Source organism: Macaca nemestrina, chromosome 7, assembly GCF_043159975.1.
Source record: "Macaca nemestrina isolate mMacNem1 chromosome 7, mMacNem.hap1, whole genome shotgun sequence".
NCBI lineage: Eukaryota > Metazoa > Chordata > Mammalia > Primates > Cercopithecidae > Macaca > Macaca nemestrina.
Genome location: NC_092131.1, coordinates 71,664,537 through 71,686,716, shown reverse-complemented (window position 1 = coordinate 71,686,716; position 22,180 = coordinate 71,664,537). Strand labels below are relative to the sequence as shown.

Here is a 22,180-nt window from a genome sequence, read left to right as displayed (position 1 = left end):
TTAATGAAAATGGAGCCAGATGATGAATGTGATTAACATAAGCGGGATTTCAAGGGATATGAATGTGAAAGGTTTTAGATAATGCTCAAGCAATTGCATAAGAAATTATACATTGAACAATCTAGATTCTAGACCTTTCGGTCCAATCCCTTTTTTGTTATCCTTCTTCCTAAATGAACAAAATGAGGGAGGGTCAGTTTGCAACTTTAAAAAGCAATTCAGTAGCTTGTTGTATTAAGATTCTTCCTAGGCAACAAGATATTTTGCAACTGTTTTCCTAAGTTCATTTCTGACTAATGGTATTTCTGGGATTCTCACCCTATGAGGGGGCCAAGAGAATTAATTAGCCTGTGTGGTCTGTAATTGATTTGATGATGAAAATTGCTGCTGAGGTATCAAAGACCTGTTTTTATTCTTTTCTGCAGGAAGAGAAATGTCTCTTCCTCCACTGACTGGTTCTATCAAAACAATACCAAATGGCTTAGTTATCAGTACCCTACTTTTCCCTCCATTGTAGCATTTTGTCTTCTTTATACCTAGAGCTCACTATACCCAACTGCTGAAGAAACGCAATAGTCCTCCCTTATTCTGGGCTTAGCTTTTTGCAGTTTCAGTTACCCATAATCAACCATGGTCCAAAAATATTAAATGGAAAATTCCAGAAATAAATAATTTATAAGTTTTAAGTTGTGAGCCATTCTGGGTGATATGATGAAATCTTGTATTTTCCTGCTTGGGACATGAATCATCCCTTTTACACGCTATCCACATTGTATAAGCTACCTGCCTGTTAGTCACTTAGTCAACTGGGTTATCAGACAGAAAAAGCATAGTATATGTAGGGCTTAGTGCTATCTGTGGTTTCAAGCATCCGCTGGAGGTTTTAGAACCTATTCCCCATAGATAAGGGGGGAGCACTGTAATCAAATTTTTTTTTCTTGGTAATTAGGGGTGTTTATTATCCTTGTCAGGCTTTTTTTTTTTTAATTTATTTATTATTATTATACTTTAAGTTGTAGGGTACATGTGCATAACTTGCAGGTTTGTTACATATGTATACTTGTGCCATGTTGCTGTGCTGCACCCATCAACTCGTCATTTACATCAGGTATAACTCCCAATGCAATCTCTCCCCCCTCCCCCCTCCCCATGATAGGCCCCGGTGTGTGATGTTCCCCTTCCTGAGTCCGAGTGATCTCATTGTTCAGTTCCCACCTATGAGTGAGAACATGCGGTGTTTGATTTTCTGTTCTTGTGATAGTTTGCTAAGAATGATGGATTCCAGCTGCATCCAAGTCCCTACAAAGGACTCAAACTCATCCCCAGGGGTCACCTATTCCTATGCAACTCTGAACCAATAGAAAATGCAAACAGGTGAGGTGAACTATGTGGGTGTAAGACAGTAAAGGGTAGGGCCGGGTGTGGTGGCTCACACCTATAATCCCAACACTTTGGGAGGCCAAGGCGGGTGGATCACGAGGTCGAGAGATCGAGACCATACTGGCCAACATGGTGAAACCCCATCTATACTAAAAATACAAAAAATTAGCCAGGCATGGTGACTCGTGCCTGTAGTCCCAGCTACTCAGAAGGCTGAAGCAGGAGGATCGCTTGAACCTGGGGGGTGGAGGTTGCAGTGACCTGAGATCATGCCACTGCACTCTAGCCTGGTGGAAGAGCAAGATTCCATCTCAAAAAAAAAAAAAAAAAAAAAAAAAAGCAGGGGGTACAGGGTGCGGGGTAGGGAAACTCTGGTGAACTAGACAATGCAGTTACTTGGCTCCAGAGATTTTGGTCATGCAGAAATGTGATTTTAGGGTTGTAAGATCTTAGAGTTTTTTCAAGAGAAGCCAGAAGTAAGTGTGTGTGTGAGAGTGTGTGTGAGTGTGAATGTGTGTGTGTGTGTGTGCGCTTCTCTGATTTTTAAAATACTGCCGTCAAAATAAAACATGTATGGTCCAGATTTGGCCCACAGGCTACTAGTTTGCAATTCCTAATATAAATCATTATCTTCAAATGTGTTTTAAGTTTCCTTCCTTATATTCATGGACTTTCATTTTAGCAAGGTGAAGTGGCTCGCATTTAGCAGGAATTAAACTCTTAACTACAGTATAGAGCAATGTTGAGCAGGCAGGGCAGATACTTCTTTTGGTACATGTATCTTCTTAACCACCTGAAATTAAACCACACGGCAGGAAAGTCCTGTCCTGTCTCCAGACACAAGGGTAGCTTTATTATTGTTGTTATTTGCTCATAATTTTAATTATATTGGCTGGTATTTATTGATATGTAAGTTGATTTGTGACTTTGGATATGTTTTTATGTATGTCATCTTACATAAGTCTCACAGCATTCTCATCTCAGAATGAGCTAGGTGATACTGCAGTAACAAATCACTCAGAATCTCTGTGACTTAACACAACTAAAGTTTATTTCTTGTTCGTTCTGTGTGTCCAACATAGGTAATCAGGGTGGCTCTGCTCATCTTTGTCACTCAAAAACCCAAGCTGAAAGTTTTATCCCAACAAGTACTTCTGTCATCACTAAGATAAGAAAAGAGAGGGAAGCAAATCACATACTGCTGCTAAAGCTTCTGACCAGGAGAAACACACATAACTTCTGCTCACATTCATTGACCCTAACGTTTACTTAAATGAACAAATGCCTGAAAATATCATTTTAAATAAAAGAAAAAGAAGAATAATTAGGAAGGACATGCTTTACCAAATATCAGAAGATATTATAAAGGCTCTAAAAACAAATCAGGTACTTGCAGAGGAATAAACAAATCAGTGGAACAGGACATAGAACCCAGAAATAGATCCTAATATATATGAAGATTTAATACATGATGAAAATGATAGTTAAATTCAGTAGGAAAAGTGATTGTTTTAAAATAGTATAGAAAACTAAAGTTGAACTCATATACAAAAATAATTTCAGATGGATTAAAAACTTAGACCTAAAAATAAGAGAAGTTTTTCGAGAATGTACATATATGGGCAAGTCTCCATAAGTAAAACAGTAAACCTAGAAGTTGTTTTAAAAAAAAAAAAAAAAAAGTAAAAGAAGCAGGCTTGTCCCACCTGCACCCTGTGGGCCACATGCAGCTCAGGACAGCTTTGAATTTGGCACAACACAAATTCATAAACTTTCCTACAACATTATGAGATTGTGTGTGTGTGTGTGTGTGTGTGTGTGTGTGTGTGTTTTAAGCTCATCAGCTATCATTAGCATTAGTGTATTTTCTGTGTGGCCCATGACAATTCTTCTTCCAATGTGGCCCAGGGAAGTCAAAAGATTGGACACCCCTCACAGATTTAGATATGTTAAAATATGTCTGTTTCACATAGTAATAAAAATCAGACAAGTGATAAATTAAAAATATATTTTAACACAGATGGAAAATACAATATTAATATATGAGCTCTTCCAACATACAACCCAAAATAAAAAGAAAACAACTCACAATAGAGCAAAGCCAGGTGGCCTACAAACTTGGGAAAAGGTGTCTAAACTTGCTAGTAATTAGGAAGATGGAAAATAAAGTAACAATGAGGTTTAAACTCATCAGTCTGGTAAAAATATAAGTTTGATAATATCCATTTTGGTATGGCTGCTGGAGGAAAATGGTGTTCTCATTGCTGGTGGAAATAAGAATTGTTACAATCCTTTTTGGAAAACAATTGGGCAACATTTATTTTGTTATTATTGTTAATTTGTTTAGACATTAGGGTCTCACTCTATTGCCTGGGCTGGAGTACAGTGGTACAATCATTGCTTACTACAGCCTTGACCTCCTGGGCTCAAGTGATCCTCCCTCCTCAGCCTCTGGAGTAGCTGGGATTACAGGCATGTGCCACTATCCCTCGCTATGGGCAATGTTTATTAAAATTAAATATCCACATCTCTTTGACTCAGAATTTACACTTAAGAAAATCTATCTTATAAAAATGAAAGTTCCAGTACACAGGGACACATGTGCAAGAGAGTTAATCTGAGCATTATTCAATGTAGTAGAAAACTAGAAACAAAGTAAATTATAATACATCCATACAATAAATGAAGTAGAACTATATTTCCTTGTGAAAATGAAAAATCTGGGAAAAGAGTGTATGATATAACCCTGCTTTCCAAAAAAATGGCCCCAAAATTCTATGTGTGGGAATGTATATAGATTTTTTTGTACATATATATGCTTAGATGGGATTATGTGAGCATAGATTTTTAAAATACTTGAAGATACATGCTAGTTTTGTAGCATGGATTGTGGCAGGGGTGGGGCAGCAGGAAAGGAGACGGGGAGGGAGGAGGTTTGCCAAAAGGAAAAAGAAAAAAGATAGTTTGCACAAAAAAGGCCCCAGCATGTGTGCTATAATCCCATCTATTCATTAATGCAGTGCTCACTTGACTATGATTTAGGCTTTAGACTGAGGAAGGTCAATCGCTTATCCCAGCAAACACTAGGAAGGACTTAAATTGTTCTTAACTATCTGATGGCAGGTGCCTCCCAGAGGTAGATGGCATCCATGTAGGCAGGCAAAGCTTCTCAATGCTCATGAAAGGATACCAGTTTGGCTGTGTATTTTTTGGATCTCCAAAGTTTATGGCTCTGCAATCAACCAGACTCACTCTGTCTCTACTCTTCAGATTCTTGTCAGAGAAAATAACCTCACACTCCTCATTAGCCACATGGGCTGAAAGCTATGCCAGTTGGCTGTCTTCAAATAGGAGAATGGCTTCATCATAGTGGTTCTTAGCTAATAATTTTAATAATGATGGTTTAACTTAGGTTTTCTTCCAATTGATAGGTCTGGAAAACTTATCTGGGCAAAAGTTTGTAAAAGGAACAAGCCACTTGTTTCACAGCAACATGGATTTGAGAAAGCTGTTGAACCTGGTTGCAGCCTGAAAGTTTTAAATAAATAATAGTCTTGCTGTAGCTACTAAGGAATTGCTCTTCTTTAATCATGGACATTGCTATCCCTGCAGGCAATTTTCAGCCTCTAGTCAACCACATCGTAAGCACGGGGACCTTAACCAATGAAGAAAACCATTTTCAAAAGTTCGAAGTTTCCATTCTTAGTGCAGATCATTGGGCATCTTCCAAGGTGTCTCACAGGCTTCCCAAGGTTCCAAAGTAGTGCACAAGCCAGAGGGGAGTTCATGGCTTTCTGATTTCTATCTAACCCTTACTATGGACCTAAACTTCACAGCTAAGCTAATGAGACAGAGAGAACATGTGACCAAGTCTAGTGCCAGCCCTACAGCACACACTCAGTGACTTGAGGCAAGTCACTTTTGCTCTCTACAGCCCAGCGTTCTCATGTATACTCCAACACAGGATCTCAAGGAACCCTTTTCTTTTGTTTAATAGAACTTATACAAATTTGTAATTATATGCTTGTGTGTATGATTGTTTAATTGCCTATCTCCTCCACTAAAGCGTAATCTCTATACAGATAGGGACAATATACTGTATCCCTAACACCTAACATGATGGCTGGCACATATTCAAACTCAATAAAAATTTATCAATTTAATGAATAAATAAATACATAAAATGAGAAAAATGATTTCAAATATCCTACCAGCTCTAACAGCATATGATTCTCTAAATGCAAAAGGCTTTTATTTTTAAAATTAGGTCATAGTCTTCCTTTGCCCAAACATCACTGAGTAGATTAAGTGCCTAAGTGAACATGGCCCTGCTCTACATAATTACTCAAAAAAAAAAAAAACCCACAAAACTTAACCTATTAATCATAGTTTCTATTAAGATTTGTTTAGTCCCACCAAATCTCATTTTGAAAGTTGATTTCCAGTGTTGGAGGTGGGGCCTGGTGTGAGGTGTTTGGATCATGGAATTGAATCCCTCATGAATGGCTTGGTACCATTCTCACAGTAAACAGCGAGTTCCCACTCTTAGATCCCATGGGAGTTGCCCTGAGAGCTAGTTGTTAAAAAGAGCCTGGCACCTTCCCGTCTCTCTTGTTTCTTCTCTCTTGACATGTGGTCTGTATGTGCTGGCTCCTTTTCTTCTTCTGCCATGCTCACCAGATACAGATGCTGGTGTCATGCATCTTGTACAGCCTGCAGAACCATGAATCAAATAAACCTCTTTTCTTCATACATTACCCAGCCTTAGTTATCCTTTAAAGCAACACAAATGGACTAAGACAGTCCCGTATATCTGAAAGCATTGTAAGATGCCATTTCACCCATAGCTTTGCCTCTTAGCTGAACTACCATTTATGCAAGATAGGTGTTTGTTGTGTGTCCTAAAAGATTTTCAATCTCCCTTGCTATGTTGTTCCTGGATCTTGAAATCCTAACAGTAATTGAAACATAGAAGGAAAAAAAACTTAGAATTGTCTAGTCCAGTGATTTTTCAAACTGTATTTTAGCAGAGAAACCCTATTTTGCAAAAAGAAATTTTATATAGAAGCCCAATATTTCCATTCAAAAATGTATGTCTATGTAAATAGATACAGTTTGGAGGGAGGGAATGAAGGAAGGGGGAAAAAGGCAGGCAGGCAGAAAGAAAAGATATGCCCTGGTTGACATGAGAAAGGGAACTGCAGAGCCCTCACCTGCAGGCTTTGCCTCGACCTCCCTATTGGGCCATACCTCCCCTCACTGCCCTCTGCACCTGCCCTGCCTGCCCCATACTGCCCTGTAAGGCACCACTGAGACTAGTAGCCTATAAACAGGTTGAAAGCCACCAGTTTGAATGACTATCTCCTTTTAACAAAAGAAAACTAAGACTTAATGACTGAATCATATTCTTCTTTAGTGTTCCAAATCCTTCCTGCAAAAAGTAAACTGTCTTCTTTTTGTTTCTTATTAGATTACACAGCCTTCCCCGAAGTAATTTCATACAAATCAGATTATCAGTGTTCAGTATACTCTTCTTATAGTTAAACCATCATTTAACTTTACTCATAACATTTTATTTCAACAAAACAATTTTTGAAAATATAAAAATTTCATAAGCACCGTTTTCCTATTAGATACAAAATTTATTTTAAAAACAAATAATTATATTGACCTTTACCATCACATGTCTAAATTTTTCACATGTTTATTACAAAGACACAGAGGTGAATTAAAAGAGTATATCATTATACATTGTCAAATAAAGGAAAGGTTTCCTTATCCAAATAGAGAGAATATATAAGTGATTACTTAATATAAAGCAAAAGCTGTCTACCAAAGAACAGACATGCAGTTATTGATCTGGAATTGGCATGATTACAAACTACTCTGCAATTCTTCCTCTTCCCAATTAAGGTTTCTCTCTTGAACTGATTGAAAGCTGTTTGATAAGTATACTTTTTTCAAGATGGTATGCTCAGTTGGGGGTCTTTTTATTAAACTGAAATTCTATCATTAGCTCTGACTAGCACCAGCTGCTGTATAAATTCTGTGTTGATGTAGACCTCCACTGGTGTTCCAAATATTGCAGATGAATCTCTCTCTGCCTCCAAAATCCTCAGTCATGCAGTATGAATAATTAACATCTGATAAATGCAGAGCAAAAATGTCTTTTATTAGAAGACATGGTACCGGGATCACAATTCCACCTTAACTCCTCAGAACAATGAACCAAATAGGACTTTAGCAGTTAAAAAAAAAAAAAAAGTGTTTCTAAATCTCTCTATATTATGTTTTTCCCTATACCTGATCAGAAATGTTAACAGTAAGACACAGATTAAATGTTTTAGTCTTACAGCAAAGTTAAAGACAGAATCCAAGCGGCAGCACATTTTAACTAATGTTTTTCTGAACGTTCTAATTCCAGATAAATTCAAAGCATTTAGGACTCATGTCTGTCATGATTATTCTTTCTTCTAAATAGTTCATAATCCGTCGCTTTCTTTCTTTTTTTTTTTTTTTTGAAATGGAGCCTGTCTCTGTCATCCAGGCTGGAGTGTAGCAGTGGCAACATCTCGGCTCACTGCAACCTCTGTCTCCCAGGTTTGAGCAATTCTCCCGCCTCAGCCTCCTGAGTAGCTGGGATTACAGGTCTGCACCACCACATCCAGCTAATCTTTTGTATTTTTAGTAGAGACAGGGTTTCACCATGTTGGTCAGGCTGGTCTCGAACTCCTGACTTCGTGATCCGCCCTCCTCGGCCTCCCATAGTGCTGGGATTGCAGGCGTGAGCCACCACTCCCAGCCAGCCCATCACTTTTAATAAAAATATTTCCTATTCATGAATCTAATATTATTTCTACAAGATGTATGGTATAAGTACAGCACAAAACAGTTACATGAAATGTCTTTATAGAGTTGAACCTATAAAAACATCTACCTTGTTTGGGAGATGTGCCAAGTGGGATTTTTCCTTAATGCATTTGATAGGCTTTAGCAGACAGATTTTTATTTTTATTTTTTTATTATTATTATACTTTAAGTTCTAGGGTACATGTGCATAACGTGCAGGTTTGTTACATATGTATACTCGTGCCATGTTGGTGTGCTGCACCCATCAACTCGTCAGCACCCATCAACTTGTCCTTTACATCAGGTATAACTGCCAATGCAATCCCTCCTCCCTCCCCCCTCCCCATAATAGGCCCCAGTGTGTGATGTTCCCCTTCCCGAGTCCAAGTGATCTCATTGTTCCATTCCCACCTATGAGTGAGAACATGCGGTGTTTGGTTTTCTGTTCTTGTGATAGTTTGCTGAGAATGATGGTTTCCAGCTGCATCCATGTCTACAAAGGACACAAACTCATCCTTTTTGATGGCTGCATAGTATTCCATGGTGTATATGTGCCACATTTTCTTAATCCAGTCTGTCACTGATGGACATTTGGGTTGATTCCAAGTCTTTGCTATTGTGAATAGTGCCGCAATGAACATACGTGTGCATGTGAGCAGACAGAGTTTTAAACTTGTCAAAGGACATTGATAAACTTGAATCCATGAAATAATGCAATACATAAAGATAAAATATGCCATAATAGTATAGTGGCTAAGAGCAAAGCATTCTGGAGATCAATTTCTGGGCCTCAGTTTCTCCATCTGTAAATGAAGATAATATTAGTATCAGGCTTAAGACTGTTACTTGAAGCACTAAGAGATCATGCGTATGATCATTAGCACAGCATTGTGTATTTGTTTTCTATTTCTGCATAACAAATTACTGCATACTTTGTGGCTCAAAACAACAACTGCTTATTATCTTACAGTTTCTAGGTAAGGGCATGGCTTAGATGGGCCATCTCCTTAGAGTCTCACAAGACTGTAATCAAGGTGACACCTGGACAGTGTTCTCATCTGGAGACTTGACTGAGGAAGAAACCCCTTTTTAAGCTCGCTCAGGTTATTGGCAGAATTCATTTCCATGCTGCTCTAAGACCAAGGATCCAGACTTCTTTCTGACTGCTGGCTGGAGTTTGCCCAAGGTTCCTCACCATTAGAGCTTCCTTAACATGACTGCTTACTTCATCAAGCCAAAAAGGAGAGCGTCTAGAGTGAGTCTACTAGCAAGACAGCATCTTATATTATGTAACATGATCACAGGAAGAACATCCCACCACTTTTGCCATATTCTGTTGGTTAGAAGCAAGTCCCAGGTCCTGCCTGCACACAAGAGTGAACACACCAGGAAGCAAGGATCCCTGGTGGTCATCCTAGAGTTTGTGTGCCAAATACAGTAAATGAATGAATAAATGAAAGTGTGAGTGAGTGAATAAGTAAATGAGTAGGTGAATGATTGAAGTTGGGTGTGAATGTTGTAAGCCCCTTGGACAACAGAAGACATGACAAATAGTTGTAAAGACAGGATAAATGGGTAGGTAGTAGACTCTAAGGTGACTGCTTAGTTGAAGTCATAACACAAGCATCTAACCTTTGTGAAAATAATGTGTTGAATAATTATGGGGCCTGGGCTGTAAGGCCTAGAGAATGTCAGAGTAAAATATCAGGGATGGTGGGAAATAGAGACCTAAAAGAATATATAGGGCTTTTAGTCTCAATTTAAAGTGATAATTTTCTTACAGTTGGAGCAAATGGAGAAATTAGAAATGAAATAAAATGGTCAAATATAATTACATAAGTTTTTAACTTCTAAGTAATAGAAATAACTAACAACAAAAACCAAAAAAAAATCAACATACATGAAAAATAGAATTATCAGCACCAAGTATATGAAAAGTTATTCAAACATACATGTGAACACTAATAATATTCCCAACGGATAAATGGGCAAAGGACATGATTATATGATTCATGCACAGGAAATATGAATAGCAAAATAAATTTGAAAAGCAGTTTAAATTTAATATGAATAGGAGAAAAGCCTCACAAACAAAAAAAATTCAAGTACCTATCCAATCCATCTTATTTTACCAGCTGATTACTTTAAGATGAGAGAGTAAACAGTAAAGTTAATTGCATTAGTATTGTTAAGCAAAACACCTGGTATAACTTATAACTCACCCTGGGTGGGTGGGTATTCGATAATAATTAGCTGTCAGTAGTCAGTGATAGGAGAGCTAGTATGGATAACTGCAGTCGCCAAATCATCAAAACACTTATTTGCAGACCATAAGACCACATTAACGTGAGGCAGCTAACATGGGGGAAAAAGCTGTTTAGAATTCTTTCAATTTTACTTATACCACTTTGGTAGCTGCAATACAGTAAAACAGATAGAGATCAGACCCCGGAAGAACAAGGAAACTAGGCAAACAGGCTGGATACTCCACAGGAAGAGTATCTGCCCAAGAACAAGGTCAGCGTTCCTACTTTAACGAACATTCTGATGACAACACCTCAGCCTCGGGTGAACTTCTTTGTGACAGCGTCGTGGGATGCCGCAGGGCTGCATGGACTGTTCCTGGACTTGGCACACAAATGGCGACACAGGTGGGTATCCACTTTTCCCTCTCCCTTGGGCCTGTTCTGGGTAGACAGGGAAAATCAGTTTTGATGCCAGTGATGATATACCCAATATGTTTGTGCACGTGTGTCCTCAGGTCTCTTTAGGAGTAAGTTATGGCACATCTCTCATCATGGCCAGGGATGGAAGGGCCAACAATTAAATGAATAATAGTAAGCACTCACTATTTGTTGTGGTTATTAATGTTGCTTTTACCTTCAGTGGGAAGGAGGCAAATAAAGATGGCTTTGTTCCTGGAATCTAGATGGCTTCTCGTGTGGTGTCAGAGAGGGCGGGTACCCATGGGACCGCTGCAGCAGAGGCGGGAGGAGGAGGCCCACAGGGGAGCCCAGCTCCTGAAGATGATGACGGGCAGCAGCAGGTGGTGTCTGGGAGGTCTGAAAGCCACAGTCAGGGCCTGTGGTTTTCAAACACAACTCCAGGCTGACTCACTGAGGGAGATCCAGTAAGCTCTTCAAACCAGTGCCACCTACCACCCCCACAGATTAAGGGCAGGATTCTTCAGGGACCTGAGGCAAGGCTAGGGGACAGAAGGTGATATGGCAAAGAGGAATCAACAGGGAAATGGGGGAGGAGGTTGGAGAGCCAAGCAAGTGGTGGTCACAGTACCTTTCTGAGAGCAGTCATTGGTTATTATGCTCTGGAAGAGAGGAGGAAATATGTAACAACAGAGACCTTCGGAGAGAATGAGCAGATCACACATTTGTTCTTTCCATATGTCCAGGTGAAGACTGGATGTCTCAGCTGGTCCCCACTCATCTCCTCCCCTCCTCCATCTATAAAATAAATGTACTTTGGTCCTAATATTTTAAGTGCAATTACCCTAAACTCATTTGGAGGTCCATCCATGGGATACTTTTAATAGTTCTTGTCTGCATTTGGTGAATCTTCACATCGGTGTATCTTCCTTGGAATGTACATTTTTGGAATGAAGGAATCAGAGCTATGTAGTTCTCTGAACAGTGTATAACACTGTAAACAATTAGATGACTTATATTTTTAAAATGAAGATGATGCTACTTATAAAATGAATGAGATTCGTAAAGCCATTCTTTTTTGCTGTAATATCAATGGGACTTGAAAAGTTAGTAGTCTGCTGGTGAGAAAACAGCAGTATCACTTCTTAATGTGATATCAGTTCTTAATATGAAACTAGCTTTTGTATTTCTCTTAAAATGCTTACCATTGTAATCCCACTTCTAGAAGCCTCAGGTAGGGAAATAATAAACAATGTGAACAAAAATATATGTGTAAACAAATGAGCACCTAAATGTTTGATTATAGGAAAATGGCCAGATGAAGCTTGATATAGCTGGTATATCTAGCAGTTATCAAAATTATAGTTAATAATTTTAACAGGAAAATAGTTATGTTAAAATAGCAAGTGAAAAAAGAACATGCAGTAATTTTTCAATTATATTTTCCAAAGCATAGAAATAATTGGAAAGAAACATATCGAAATGCTAAAAAAAAAAAAAAAAAAAAAAAAAGAGGGCATGAGGAGGAGGGCCTGTATGGCAGAAAAATGGCTAAGAGGTGAGCAATGAGGAAATGAAATGTGTCAAACAGAACTAAGGAAAGGAAAATTCAGTTTTTTGAATACCGTGTGCAAGCAATGAACTGAGCATTTAATAATTCTTGTTAATAATTAAAGATAAACATTGGAATACATCTATGAGGAGAAAAGAGCCTCTTTCCACAATGAAGAGAAACCTCCCATCTTAGCTTAGTTGAAAAAATGGAAAGCTAAGATACTTTGAAGTCTGAAAGAGTACATGAGATGACTCAGGTGTGGTTAGTAGCCCATCACCTCTGCTGAGCAGCTAAACATGACAGTGAAAATGAGAGTACACATTTGAGAAATGGGATTTGCTGAGGCCATATATGGGAAGAGGGGACAGGCAAGTCATTAGACCAGTCTCTACTAGTTTCTAAACCTAGATGTCCATCCAGAATTGCATGGGTAACTATCCAAAACCACAGGTATGCAGCCAAAAAGGCACAGGCCAAAGTAACTATATCAGGGCACAGATGAAACAAAATGGGGGATGGGCAGTGCATAGAGAATGAAAGGAACGAACAATGGCACAGTCAGCACTCACTGCAGCCTCAACCTCCTGGGCTCAAGGGATTCCCATGCCTCAGCCTCCCAAGTAGCTGTGACTACAGGCGTGAACCACCATGCCCAGCTAATTTTAGTGTTTTTTGCAGAGACAGGGTTTTGTCATGTTGCCCAGGCTGGTCTTGAACTCCTGAGCGCAAGCTATCTGCCTGCCTCAGCCTCCCAAAGCGTTGGGATTACAGACATGGGCCACTGTGCCCGGCAGAGCATAATGCTTTACATGGGCTTACTCACTTATCCCCTCACAACAGCGTTCCATACTAAGTGTCGGTTTCTGTGTTTAACCCCCTCATTATTTCCTCCCTTACGTTTGCAGCCTTTACCTTTCTACTGACTCATCTTACTAATGCTTAAATATGTTCTTCATCCCCTACTCTTGTTTCAGCTATTCTGGAAATTTCCCTACTCCGTCCTCCCCTTCAAATCCCAAATTCTCTAAATGATTAAGTACCCATGGTCATTTCCTCATGCCCACATGCTCCCCAACCCATTACCATTGGGCTAATGTGCCTACCTGCTTTCTAAAGCTGCTTTCACCAATGTTACCAGGGACCTCGTCATTGATAAAACTCATTGCATCCTTTCCATTCCTTACCTTATATGACTTTTTGGCCCCTTTAACCGCTGAGATCCAGTTTTAGAGTTACATGTCTAGCTACTTAATGGACATCCCACAGCTTCATTAGACCTCAAATTCAATATATTCTAAGTTTACCTCATCTTCTTTCCAAAGCTACTCTTGTTCCATGTTCTCTATTTCAGCAAATGACACCATCACCAAAGCTGGTCTTCCTTCTTTCCTTCACCCCCAAATACACTTGGTCACTAAACCCCCGTACAGTCTACCCCCTACCTGCCTCTCAGAGCTGATGTGTACTCTTCTCTATCCCTATAGTACTAGGCTCATTTCACCACTCCCTTGGTAGCCCCATCACTGGACTTCCCTACCCTTCACCCCTCCACTGCCCTACCACCATCTCTATTCTGGTCCCTGGAATGCAGTCCAGGGGATCTTTCTAAAACACAAGTCTGATTTTGTCAGTCCTCTACTTAAAAATTTTCCATGGCTTTCCACTGTCCCTAAAATGAAGTCTAAACTTCTTAACATGGTTAACATGATCCTCTCCAAGTTTCATCTTCAACACATCCCCTTCTGCATGCCACACTCCAGCAATACTTCTTGCTGTTCCTCCAATGCTCCTCTCTTCTCTCTCTGGTTGTTTCCAGTGCTTGAAACAGTTCTTCTGACTTTTCTTCTGGGTAAGTCCTTCCACGCCTTTAGATCTCAACTTATGTCACTTCCCTTGGAAAGACGTTTCTCAACCCCCAGTCCAGGTTAAGCATCCTTCTTCTGGACATCCACTGTATTACAAATGCTCTTAAAGTGGCCTCTATTTAACCAGCTTACTTGATACATGTAATTTCGTTTGTAAAGCACACTGACTACAGCCCTGCCCTCCCCAACGCTCAAAGCTGATAAGCTGCTATCTATACACTCATCTTACTACTGCTCTCACCAGTTGAATTGCATTGTATGCCTACCAAGAGTCAGATGTGTTTGGTCTAAATTATTTTATAATAGTTTTACTATGGTTATAGCTATGTTGTTTGAGGAAATCTTATGTAAATTGATAAAATATAAGTACAGAAAGTTGTTTCTATAATGTACAAAGACATAAATGTAAGCTTCTAAAAGTTACTCTCATGGATATAAAATTGGAAATGGAAAGAAATCATTAAACATCTAAACAGATTCTACTCTGACATAGATTTGTCAGTATCTAAGTTCTTGCTCCAATTTAAAGAAATTAAAATAGAAATAAAACGTGTATATATTATGGATGTGGTTTATATCAGAAAGATGACCGGGACTTCAATTACTGGACATATATTTAAGGAAAAGTCCTTAGCCTTGCATCAAAAATTTGGCAAAATAATATACGTTTATATTTTATTGAAGTGAAATTTATATAACGTACAATTAACCATTTGAAAATATACAAGTCAATGGCATTTAGTGCAGTCATGATGCTGTGTCACTACCAACTCTGTCTAGTTTCAAAACGTGTTCATCTCCCCAGAAAAACGCCCTGTACTCTTGAGTAACCACTCCACATTCCCCTGCTCCCATCTCCTAACAACCTCTACTCTCTTTAAATTGAAATAGAACATTTAAGGCATGTAGATAACATTTTTAATGACTCTCCACTTTACTGACTTTTTGGATGAGTCTATTAACTATTGGTCCAACACAAGTTGGATGAGTGGGCCTATGCACATCTGATTTCCTTGCAGCTCTGTATTAAAATTGCTCATTTCGCTGCCTCCCCTGCCTCCTAGACATTGCACGCTTTGTAGGCAGGGGCATGTTCGAGCTGTTTATACATGGGTCTGCAGTACTTGGCACAATGCTTGGCACACAGTGGGCTCCATATTTGTAGGGTTAATTCAGATTACCCAGAAATTAAGTAATATGTCCAAGGACATTAATGATGAGTCACAATTTAAGCTTAGTGAGCACACTAAGCAGAAAATGAGACCTGTCTGGGAGGTGAACTGAGGCAGCAGTCATATTAGAGTTAATACTGAAAAGTGCTTACTATGTGCCTAGCACTGTGCTGAGCTCTCAACAAGTATTACACTGTTTAATCCTCTTAACAACCCTACAAGGTCAATATTATTATTAACCCAGAAATTCTAGGGAGAGAGTCAGAGATTCCTTAATCCAATTCAAGTATTATAGGACACCAGAGGAAGGCTGTGAGTTCAAAAATAGTTTAGTCAAATGACTGGAAAGGACAATCATTTTGTTACTTTAGTAACACCTTTTAGGACTGGTTTTAGGAAAGAGGAAGTCAGGTCAGATGTCTGCAATGGAGCCCTCTCTAGAGTTTTTGCCCTTCTTCGCACACACACAGACACACACATGGAACACACATGTCTTGGGTTGTATCTTGCAAGTACTTGGTTATAATTCTTGGGAAAGATGCCATTCTTATGATTTTGTTTTGCTCTATTGATTACCACTGTGTCCTACAGGTACAACCACATCTACTGTAAACTGGAATACTTCTAGATCCCACTGCACTTCAGGGCTCTACCATGTCTGTGCCTCTCTGGAAACCACTGCCTCCTGTATAGCAACAGGCCACTTGCCCCTCTGCTGGCCACCACCACTGCATGTTCTACTGGCGCTGCCACCAATACCCCAGAGCACAGATGGGCCAATGCTGCTCAGCGATTTATGGTGCAGTGGAGAAGAATGCCTCTTTCTATTTATTCTCTCCATCGAGTTATTTCCAAAGCAATATTGCCTGCCTCACCTTGGGTGAAGATGTGTCTTCTGATTTTTATGTACCATCCCCTCTTTGTCCCAGGATCCAGAACTGAGTCCATGGAAATCTGCACCTGGGGCAAAGGCAAACAACCTGAGGTACTTAGGGTAACTGCTCCACTCCAACAAGTAAAGTTTGATGACTGCGCCAGGCTTATCCCACTTGATCCCTCTCCACTCAGTCCCTCAGATGATCCTGAGTTCTAAAGGTAGACACTTTTAATGTAGCGCTGGAACCCCAACTCCCTTACTTTTATGACCAAGTGTGGGAAGTGGAAGTGAAAGAGAAGCAATTCGAGACCCTGTAAAGGATGGAGCTCAGGATTTGGTGACAAAGACTTTTAGCGCCAACCTAGATGCCTTGGTTAAAATGCGTGTGTTGAGTAACACCTCCATGCAGACCACCATAATAGGCCTCTTTGGGGATTCTGACAGAGCAGGATGAACTCTGTTCCCTCACAGAGCTCACAACTCACGTGGGGATACAGTGCAACACAAACTAGCATTTCACGAGCATTCCAAACCTCTCGACGGGGAAGAGTTAGGGGTGACTGTTAAGTTCTTTTTGTTTGCTTATCTATATTCACTAGTTTTCTGTAACATGTATGTGTTGTTTATATCATAAAGCCTGAAGTAAAATTCAACAAGGATAAATACTCTCCAATCAGAGTTGGCACCCAGTGCTCAGACAGCTCAGCACCCCCGCAGTCTTCACCAGAGCTGGCCTGGGAGCTCCCTCCACCCTTCTCCTTGAGCATAGGACACAAGTGCCAAAAAGGAACCCTAGGGCATACAGCCCACCTCTTCTCTTGCTCCATCCTCTCTATTATCACTGAACAAATAGATACACTCAACATCTCCTCAAAGCCTTCACTATGCACTGAAAACTCCAAGCTGATTATGGCAATAATAATAATAAATGAGTCTGAAAAGACCTTGCTAATGCTTTTTATAAAATAAATAGGCTATCGAATGAGTATTGACCCAAAAATAAAAGTAAATGGCTTTAAACAAAATGTTTCTCAGTGTTCTTCTCTGTTATCCATGATTTCAATGTGATCCTAAATATTTTACTCTAAACATCCCATTTTTAGACACATAACATTTTAGTTAGCTGTTTTCTAAAAGTATATGAAATTGGGTTAGTTGTTGGTGTCTTTTTTCTTTTCTCAACCCATATAAGAACAATACTCTTATATATATAGTTCTTGTGAACCAAGTAGGTAGTAAAAAAATTGAGAGTCAAAATTTAAATATCTTTAATAATTGACTTGTATAATGTTTATGTCTTGACCATCATCTTCATCATCACCACTGCAAGCATCTGGATTGGACTTGAAGGTTACAAATCATTTCTACAAATAGCATGTCTGTTTTGGGTGGCCCTACTATCCCTGTTGTATTGAGGAGGAAACTGGCAAGTCACAGAGGCTAAATGACTTACCTAGGATCTCACAGCTACTTCTGGTACAGAGCTAGGACTTGATCTCAAATCTGCTAACTCTACAGTTTTTATTCTTTATCCTACCAAATTGCTGTTCCTTTTCTTTAGTTCCTGTATTTTAGTAGTAGTGGCATTTGGTTTGACTTAGAAAATCTTAAATTAAACCTTTGAGTAGCTACCTTTACCACAGTTCCAAGAGACCAATCTAGAGGTACAAACTTAGTCTGAAAAGCACTCTCCTATCTCGTTTCATATCTCTCTACTCTTTAAAATGTAAGCACCAAACCATAAGAACATGTTTTTGAAAAATCAAAATTGGGCCAGGCGCAGTGGCTCATATCTGTAATTCCAGCACTTTGAGAGGCCAAAGTAGGTGGATCACTTGAGGTCAGGGGTTCAAGACTGGCCTGGCCAACATGGCAAAACCCCATCTCTACTAAAAATACAAAAACTAGCCAGGTGTGGCTGCATGCACCTGTGATCCCAGCTACCCAGGAGGCTGAGGCATAAGAATCACTTGAACCTGGAAGGCAGAGGTTGCAGTGAGCCAAGATAGCGCCACTGCACTCCAGCCTGGGTGACAGAGTGAGACTCCGTCTGAAACAAAAAGAAAGAAAAATCAAAATTGCATTTAAGTTCAGGAAGAGAGAGAGAGAAGAACTTAGATGTTCAAATGTTCTCTGTATTGCATTTAGCGGCAAGGCAATTGATGTTCTCTTCAAAAACAAATGTTTAAAAATGTCTTTGAAAATATATGGTATAAACAAAATGTTATATGGGGAGGGAACAAGCTTAGGTAGTAGGCAATATCCAATAAGAGATCCAGACCATGGAGCTAGATTGAAATTCTGGATTTGGTCTGGGCGCAATGGCTCACGCCTGTAATGCCAGCACTTTGGGAGGCCAAAGTAGGCGGATCACGAGGTCAGGAGATCGACACCATCCTGGCTAACACGGTGAAACCACGTCTCTGCTAAAAATACAAAAACAATTAGCCGGACATGGTAGAGGGCGCCTGTAGTCCCAGCTACTCGGGAGGCTGAGGCAGGAGAATGGTGTGAACCCGGGAGGCAGAGCTTGCAGTGAGCCGAGATCGCGTCACTGCACTCTAGCCTGGGTGACAGAGTGAGACTCCATCTCCAAAAAAAAAAAAAAAAAAGAAATTCTGTATTTGAGGATTTCACATCTGTAAGGCATTTTATCTCAGAGAGTGAGTACATAAGAGTTTAAGCATGTGTCCGTATGATTGAAAGATCCAAGTTCAGTCATGGTGGGCAGGGAAAGGAGGTATTTGAGTATTCTTCAGCGCCCGTGGGATGCCAGATTTAGAAAAAATGAAAATAAAAAATGTCCAATTACATTTGAATTTCCAATAAACAACTAACTTTTAAATGTAGTATGTTACATTCAATATTTGAGACATGTTTATACTTAAAATTTTTCACTCTTTATCTGGAATTAAATTTAACTGAACATCCTGTACTTTTTCTGGTCAACCTACCCTAGGGGCTAATCCATAGGGCGTCCTTGAGCCAGGCTCAGAGAATACTTCTTTGGGGCCATCCTTGATAAGCCAAGAACTAGAACTGAGCTAAAATGAGAAAGTCTGAATTAAGTCCTTGGTTGTATACATACATCTTTTTTAAGTGTTTCATCATCTGCTTGGGCCTTTTGTCTTTGATTGAAAGTCGCTATAAACTGTGCCTGAATACCACAGCGTTAATCACAAGCCTCCTGAAGTATTTTCATATTGTGTGTAATAAATGCCCATATACTTAGGATGTAAAGTAAGAACTACTCACCACAATATTTAGTTAAAATTACAAAAGGAGTACAAATTAAGCCATCATTTTGTTAAGGTGTATATTATAAGTCTTATTTAATTTCCTCATGTTCTTATGTGTATGTTTGTGTAACTGTTGTGTCAAGACTTTCACTGATAAAGTATTTCAATTAGCTGCTAAAAGAATACATTGAAGGAGTTACAACTGATGTACATTTGGGCTAAATACCTATAATCAGAGTTGTTTCTCACCTGAGTCCCTCTTACTGATGTTATGTAACAAGCGGTCCTGATTGCTAGCAATAACTTGCTTAACATGTTCACATTTGTGTGATAATCACATAAAAAATAAAATGACTCACTAGTACTTCAAAAAAGAAACTGATACTAGGTGTAGGCTAGATATGTTATGTGGTCACTTTATCATATCTGAAAGCCTCATTCCTAAATCACTAGGATTTTTCAGACTCTTGTCACAGGACTGATTTGAGACCAGCTGAGAGATGAAATTTGTGGGGGATGAGGGAAGCAATGAGAGAAACTGGTGAATGGAAGGCAGGGAATCACCCCTTCATGCTCACCTACCCCCATGCTTCCTGGGTAACCAGAGCTTATCACCTAGGTATAGTCTTATGGCCAAAAAGGACTAAAATGAACTGGAAAGTCAGGGAAGTCATAGTAGTAATGAGCTTTGGTGCAGAGATGTACGGGGAAGTAAAGTCCTCCTCATCTACCAAGGGCCTTTTATGTCCTTGTGTGGCTCCTGTGATGATTATATCACTCTTTAACAGTCTTCTAACATTAGAGTCATGAAATCATCATAAACATTTTTCCTCACAAATTATTTATTATCTACCACCTTCTTTCAAAACTTCCTGATTTCACTTTATGGAAGAGACCAGAGAATTCTCAAGATCTAATTCTATCCCACAACCTTTCTATAAATCACTTTAATGTGATGTTCTAGAAAATTTATGGGACACATCTTTGTTAAATAAAAGAGGCATTTACTTGGTAAGGCAGCCAATTTCTCTTATTCATTGATCAGCATGAGACCTTTATTTAAAGCTTTTTGTGTGTGTATGACAGGGTCTTGCTCTATTACCCAGGCTGGAGTGCAGTGGCCCGGTCATGGCTTACTGCAGACTCCACCTCCTGGGCTCAAACAATCCTCCTGCCTCCACCTCCCGTATAACTAGAACTACAGACGCATGCCCCCACGCCCCACTAATGTTTTGATTTCTTGTAGAAACAGGGTCTTACTTTGTTGCCCAGGCTGGTCTCTAATTCCTGGGCTCAAGTGATTCTCCCACCTTGGCTTCCCAAAGTGCTGGAATTACAGGTGCGAGCCACCATGCCCAGCCTATTTAAAGCTTTAGGAAGAAAAGTTTCACATTGCTCAACCTCATGACTTAAGCAGGTCAACTCAAGGTATGGGTAAATCATGCCTTTCCTACCACATCATCATGGGAAACCTGAAGTGGCCACTCTCACAGCCTTGCCTATAGGATGCTAAAAAAATGAAACATCCGAAATTATTCCCATATCTTACATGTGTCCTGTTTATAAGAAATTTCAGGCTGGGTGCCATGGCTCACGCCTGTAATCCCAACACTTTGGGAGGCCGAGGTAGGCAGATCATCTGAAGTCAGGAGTTCGAGACCAGTCTGGCCAGCATGGCAATACCCCATCTCTACTAAAAATACCAAAAAACAAAACAAAACAAAAAATTAGCCAGGTGAGGTGGCACATGCCTGTAGTCCCAGCTACTTGGGAGGCTGAGGCAGGAGAATCACGTGAATCCAGCAGGCAGAGGTTGCAGTGAACTGAGATCGCACCACTGCACTCCAGCCCAGGTGACAAGAGGGAGACTCTGTCTCAAACAAAACAAAACAAAAACCCAGAAATTCCATCTCTCAGAATTTTGTGAAGAATATCTATTCTTTCTCCTAGCTCTGCTCAAAATCATCTCCATGAGATAGTAGATTTATGAATGTGGTAAGAAAAATTCAGTGGACTCTAAGAAAATTTCTTTATCCTGTTCGGAGCCTCCCTTGTCCAGTCCCATGTAATGTTCTTTATCCCAGATAAATGTAGCCAAGCACTTCCAAACACCTCGGGAAGTGCAGAGGTTGAAGAGGGGGAAATCTTATTTTACTATGTAAGTTTCGAATATGCTATTTTTGACTAGATAACACAATCACATAGCCCAAGAATTAAAATGACATTAAAACATATACATTGAAAAGCTGTATTATGTTCCCTTTTCCTATCCACCCCACTAATCCCTGATGCCCCCTATAGGTTAACACTTGCCCTGTGTTCCTCCGGGCTCTTCCAATGTTTTTATGTATATACAAGCATTAATGCATATTTTTATTTCCTAGATTTCTTACACAAAAAGCAACATATACCATACATCTTCTGCAGCTTGATTGCTCATATAAAATATATCCCAAAGATCACTCCATGTCAGTATATAGGACTCATAAAATGTCCTTGTTGACAGGGTGTTTCTTAACTCTTCACATAACATGCAATGCTGCAGTGAACAACTTGTCTATAAGTCCTTTTGTATGTCTG

At 39.6% G+C, this 22,180-nt stretch overlaps 2 protein-coding genes across 26 annotated transcripts in view; one reads left to right on the top strand and one right to left on the bottom strand.

Annotated features, from left to right (window-relative positions):
- LOC105477994 (uncharacterized) overlaps positions 1–22,180 on the top strand; it is a 164,336-nt gene that overhangs the window by 140,806 nt on the left and 1,350 nt on the right. For 4 of the 8 annotated variants that reach the window (XR_011625945.1, XR_011625944.1, XR_011625949.1 and 1 more), the window contains one exon: positions 9,200–9,335. The exons of 2 other annotated variants lie outside the window; for them this stretch is intronic. The gene's annotated coding sequence lies outside the window, so the exon portion shown is untranslated. Of the gene's footprint in view, positions 1–9,199; positions 10,881–16,075; positions 17,387–22,180 lie in introns of those variants that run through there. 2 more of the 8 variants (XR_011625943.1, XM_071100324.1) reach the window with 2 other exon arrangements.
- Positions 7,877–22,180, bottom strand: part of LOC105477991 (NK2 homeobox 1) — a 46,008-nt gene continuing 31,704 nt past the window's right edge. For 3 of the 18 annotated variants that reach the window (XR_011625938.1, XM_071100298.1, XM_071100315.1), the window contains 3 exons: positions 11,110–20,970; positions 10,761–10,916; positions 7,877–9,032 (listed from right to left, as the gene is read on the bottom strand). The gene's annotated coding sequence lies outside the window, so the exon portion shown is untranslated. Of the gene's footprint in view, positions 9,033–9,328; positions 9,454–10,760; positions 10,917–11,109; positions 20,971–22,180 lie in introns of all 18 variants that reach the window. The other 15 variants (XM_071100308.1, XM_071100313.1, XM_071100299.1 and 12 more) reach the window with 13 other exon arrangements.